The 6,000-nt window shown below is 41.7% G+C and overlaps 1 protein-coding gene across 1 annotated transcript in view; it reads right to left on the bottom strand.

Moving 5' to 3' along the window:
- Window positions 1-4,635: 4,635 nt before the first annotated feature.
- Window positions 4,636-6,000, bottom strand: part of GNB1L (G protein subunit beta 1 like) — a 116,725-nt gene continuing 115,360 nt past the window's right edge. The window contains exon 13 of the mRNA XM_029619923.1: window positions 4,636-5,261. The gene's annotated coding sequence lies outside the window, so the exon portion shown is untranslated. The remainder of the gene's footprint in view (window positions 5,262-6,000) is intronic.

The following is a 6,000-nucleotide window of genomic DNA, read 5'->3' as shown; positions in this document are numbered from 1 at the left end:
TGGAAAGGTTTCCTATTTGCTCATTCCACGCCAGTGATTATTTTAAAGACCCGTATCATATCTCCTCTCAGCCGTCTCTTCTCCAAACTGGAGTCCTAACCGCTTTAAGCCTTTCTTTATAGGAGAATTGTTTCATACCCTTTATCATTTTGGTCACCTTTCTCTGCACCTTGTCTAGTTCAGCTATATCTTTTTTGAGGTGGGGGGACCCAGAACTGCACACAGTACCTAAGATGCAGTCACATCATGGATCGATAGAGGCATTTTAGCTTCTGTTTAATTTTCCATCCTTTCCTTCTAATCCCTAACATTCTATTTGTTTTTTTGACTGACGTAACACACTGAGCCCACCTATTGTGCTCCGTGACTCCAAGATTCTTTTCGTGGGTGATGATATCCAGCATCACGAAACTATAGTTTGGATTATTCTTTCCTATATGTGTCATTTTACACTCATCTACATTAAATGGCAGATGAAATTATATTTCCAATCACCCAAGCTTGCAATTCCTCACAATCAGTTTGTGATTTAACAACTTTGAATAATTTTGTGGCAGCTGCGAATTTGCTCACCTCATTCATCACTCTCTTTTCGAGCTCATTTATAAATATATTAAAAGGCACTTAAAGGGTCCATCCTGCCACCCCCTCATTTTGCCGATATGGAAAACATGCTCAGTTACACCTGGCTCCAGGAAGGGGAAGAGACAATGATGGAAGCTCTTGCTGGACTCTCATTTCTTTTTGCTCTGGCTGGCACATATTTCAGTCAGTTTGACTGAATTCCCTTTCCTGCTTATGTTCTGAGATAGTTCAGACCAGATGGGCTCAGGTGATAAAGTTTCCTGCATTCAATGTCTCTATTGATGCCAAGTCTACATGGAATAAAAATATGCTAAAAACCACCTAGAGAAGGTAGCATCTGAAAAGCAACAAAGAAGGGTGATAAAATACAAGATATAATTGCAGCAATTACCTTGTCTTTTTAATTATGATAAATTCTTAATGTCTTGCCTCTATCTTTGTTATGTAAAAATTAGTTCTAAATTCTCACCTCCCACCAACATATATAAATCTTTCCTGTACAGATTACCACACACTCAACTTCCCATTAACAGAAAACCAGCAGATTTTCATGAGGGGTTTTTTTTTCCAGGTGTTTCTACTGTAAACAACTTACATAAGTATTTACAACAGTAAAGGTATTAGACTTGCACCCAGACAGGAGTGCTTTTAATAATTTTAGATGCTTGGATGGATTGCTATTTTTATTTGGGTTAAATTGGCGTATTTATGATGCATATTCTGTTTGATGGAATTTATTGGACCCCACTTAGGTTGTTTATTTACTGCTGGGTCCCATCTGGACTATTTAGGTATGAAGATTGCTTTTTTATTTTAAACATAGACAGCACAGACCTGGGAGAAGAGGTTGAGGATTCTAACCGGAGCAAGCAAAATGTCCTTTCCAGGAACAACTCATTCATCTTAGCCCTAAAAGTTCAGATTAACCACAAAGGAACTTTTAACTATTTTTTTTCCTAGTTTTTGCTATGTGCTATGTTTTTGTTAATGAGTGATGACAAAAGGAAAAGAAAACCAGACAATTCACCCCTTCCTTCATAAGAAGCAATTATCCCCAGAATTTTTGAGTTAATCACTATATTTGACTATTGTTTAAAGGAGAAAAAGTTACCAATATTTGTTACATGCACATCTACAGAAAACCTGTTTCACTCACAGACACCAGCACCCTGATTCTGTCTCACCCATACCTTTCTCTCAAATCTACAACCTCTACATCAGAAAATATATTTAAATACAAATAAATAAAGTCACACACACAATACCATGGATATCTCGCTCTTCCATTTTCCACTAGGATTACAAGCTCTTTTCCAGAGAAGAGCTACCAAAATTGTATAGGGTCTTCACCAAAAGCCCACTGAGACTTCAGGTTCGAAATATGGATACTCTAGTGGAGAGGAGAAAGAGGGGAGACATTCAAATACCCCAAAATTATTAATGACACACAGGGGGTGAGCCTTTTTCAATGAAAAGGAAGTTCTAGAACAAAAGGTCATGATATGAGACTCCAGGGTACAAGAGGCAGGAGAAATATTTTTTCATGGAAAGGGCTGTGGATGTGAGGAACACCTTCCTGGGGAGGGTGGTGAAGGCTAAAACAGGAACAGATTTTAAGAGGATATGCAACAAGCCCAAAGCATCCCAAGGTGCAAAAACTGAAGAGACAACAGAAGCATGAACCAGCGGCACATGTTTAAGTGTTTAACGGGCCCTACGATGCTTCATCAACTAGTTTTGGGGTTGCCAGAATGAATGGCAAAAATGAAATGTTAGACTTCCTAGCAGAAATGCAGGAAACCACATGGCTGGGTCTGTCTGGCAAACTGTGATGACAGAATTAACTAACAGCTGGGTCTGTCTGGCAGGCTGCAAGAATAGTAATAATTAGAAGGCCTAGTGGAAATGCAGGTGCTCATGAAGCTGGGTCACTTTCTGGCATGCTAAGCAGGAGATCTGGAAGGCCAGATGTTTGGGCAATGGCCACGATGATCTGGGTACTAATTTAAATTATTACAAAGGCTTTGAAGAGCCATGGGAAGGATGAGATTCTGGATGTGAACTAAGAGGAAACTTTCATATACTGGGGTGGCCAACTTCGTTCCTCAATAGCCACAGGCAGGTTGGGTTTTCAGGATATCCACAATGAATATGCATGAGGTAGATTTGCATGCACTGCCTCCATTGTATAAACCTATCTCATGCATATTTATTGTGAATATTCTGAAAACCAGGCCTAGTTATGGCTCTTGAGGACTGGAGCTGGCCCTGGCCCTCCCTGTTGCATGCCCATCTGCCTAAAATCATAGAATACAAAATGGGGAAGGAGACACCAACTATTTAACAAGTGGTCACATATTATGGCTGGCAACTGGGGGACAAATAGCTAGGCAGACTGAATGGGACAGCTCGATATTTTTTTTTGTCATCATCGATTATGGGACTGTTTTACTTTGAGGTTGATGACTTTGCTCACACCCTTCATCATGCTGTCTTGGTAGCAACCTTCTCCTCCCTCCCCAAACTGCCATCAGCTTCTTCCTTCAGCTTCCAGTCCCACTCGCTGGAGGTAATCACCATTCTCTCCCTCACTCACATCCAATTACTGCCCTCTCCCAAGCTTAAAACACCCTGCTCTGATCCCACATCCCCTCTTACCTCTTTTCCAGCAGCAGAATAGGACTCAAGCAAGTGGTAATGCTGGCCAACCTCACTCTTTCCACCAGGAGGGGATTGGTGCTATGGCCCAGCAGAAGCAGCTAGCCAAGGTCTTTCTGGCAGGGCTCAGGTTTGTTATCCTGACTTAGTAAGATCAGAGAATGGCAGCACTCACCTGCTGGGATGTGTAGTTCTGAAGGCTGCTGGACATGATCTTCAGTACTATTATTTCTCAATGGTGCGCAGATGGCATCCACTAAAGTGACTCAGACTGGCTACTGTGTGAGAAAGGATGCGGAGCGTGATGGACTATTTGGTTTGAAACCAGATGGCACATCTTATGTTCAGGATGCTGAGCTCTATGGACCATTGATTTGATCTAGCATGGCCCTTATGTGATGACATTTCTCAGGCCCAGATTTTGGCATAGGCAAATGCTTAAACATGACTCATATCCTAATATGGGAAAAAAAACTCCATACATAACTACAAAAGCAACCAAAAAAGGGTAGGATGCATACCTAATCGCCAATCATAGTTATGTCTATTTTCTTTTTCCATACAACTGTACAATCATAATTTTAAATTTGCAACTACTAGTAAAGGGCACCAGCAGGCACAATAGTTTGCAACTGCCCTGCCCTGAGAGCAGACTAGTGCAGTTAGCTCAGGATTAAAGCTGGAATTGGTATATATGAAGTTTCACTTTTTAATATAATTTCCAGTTTATTTACATTCTTGCTGGGGCTATTTAAACATTCAGTGTGCAATAAGAGGCTGATGGCATTAGGTGGTTGTGGCTGTGTGCACATCTTTTGCATGCTTCTTTACATCCAATTTAACAAGGAATTTTGGGCACAAACAATGCACACAGACATATGAGCAAAACTGTATGCACAAGTTAGCACTCCATAAAAATCAAGGCGTTAGCTAGTACTGCCAATGCAGAAAAATGCATGGGTTTAATTCATGTTTTCTTGACAGCGGACATTTAACTCTGGTGCACAACCTGGAGCTTGGGCTGCAGGAGGTCCTGTACTCGGGGTTTACGTTCATAATGCATTTTCTGTGTGCTAAGCATGGCTTTGTGCAATATATGCTTGTTTGTTAAATTCCCACTGCAAGAGCATAGCTTAGCTTACTACAGCAGGAGTTACTTTTTTTTTTAGCATATGAGTAAAGAAAACATGCACGGACATTCAAAGCATAGTTTTTACTTACATCAGGGACTAAGTCAGGTATTAGGTGTTTATTCAAATGAAACTGAAAATGGCTCAGCCCCCACTGCTTGCAAGGAGACAAAAAGCAGCAATTTTATCATTTACCTTTTATTGTTCTGCGGGGGTGGCCGTGCAGTGTCTCGCACTATCTGTGGGGTGGCGGCTAACTTGTTCCTTTTATATAATGACTCTAGTTTTGCAGCGCAGGGGCAGGGACTCCCCCCCTGGTGCGGCGGCATCCACCGCCAAAAACACACAAACGAGGAAAGTGCTGCAACTAATTGATTTATTGGCAAAAACCCGGTGTGGGTCAAGAGTCACCGAGTCAGCCTCCATTGTCAGCCTTGATAAATGCCCCATGAAATTGCTGTGCAAATGCAAAATGTTTTCCAGTCGCTCTCAGCTTGAAGATGCTGCTTCTTGCTCCGTTTTCAGTGCCAGGAGCAAGAAGCAGCATTTTTAACTGGCACTGGCCGTGTGTTCCCCAAAAAGATGACATTGTCTAGCTCTCATCTTGCCAGGTGGTTTTGTTTCTGGACTCCAAACCCACACTTTAATGCAGGGTCCAGCACAGGCTTCAGAGTAACTGCTTAAGACAAATTCATGCCCATTTCAATCTTTGTTGTCAAAACGTAGATTTACTTTCCAAAACTTCATGTGAGCATAGTCACTGGAGTGAAGAAGTCACCGTGCTACAAAGTCAGTTTGTAAAGAGGGAGACTCCGGCTCCCCGGATGGCCTTAGTGACTGACTTTCAGCTTCCCAGACAGCAGCAGCTTTTACCAGGAAAACGTGTTACTAGGTAAGAGAAAAAAAACATCTTTAATGCATGCAAAACCTCCACGAAGCTTCCCAGGACGTTGTGCCAGGAGTGAAACTTTGTACATTGAGAGTTAAAAAAGTACAAAGGAAGCGCTGGTGTTCTGACAGACAGAATACCTTGGAGCACTGGCTGACATGCAGAGACTGATTTATAAGTCTGCAGGAGACACCCCACACAGACTATATTAATGCCATAAATCACAAGGAGCACACAGAACATTTAAAAACATATTACAACTTAAACAAATCATTTGAGAAATATCTGGTTTTGAATTGTAGCTCCCCATTCAACACCTGAACAGTAGGACAGCACAAGAGAGGAGCTGAGTATGTGCACAGAATGAAGACCTGGAATGGTTGTCTAGGCCAGGGATGGCCGACGTCAATCCTGGTTTTCAGAATATCCATAATGAACATGCAGGAGACATTTGGATACCATGGAGGTAAAGAATGCACATCTCTCCCTCATGCATACTCATTGTGGATACCCTGTTTGCAGGAGGATCAGAGGTGGCAACCTTCGGCTTAGACTGATGCCATTAGCTGTAGGTCACTGTGTGCTTGCGAAACTTCACAGCAACAGCAGTGGCGGTCACAGCCGCTTTCCTCTTAAATGTCTCTGCAAAAGAACCAAATAAATTAACCAGACACACAAATGTCAGAAAACATTATTTGTATAAAAGTAAAAACCAATTTATTATTAGTTAATATGCAA

Source organism: Rhinatrema bivittatum, chromosome 11 (genome assembly GCF_901001135.1).
Source record: "Rhinatrema bivittatum chromosome 11, aRhiBiv1.1, whole genome shotgun sequence".
NCBI classification, from domain to species: Eukaryota; Metazoa; Chordata; class Amphibia; order Gymnophiona; family Rhinatrematidae; genus Rhinatrema; species Rhinatrema bivittatum.
This window is presented reverse-complemented; position numbering and strand designations above follow the sequence as displayed.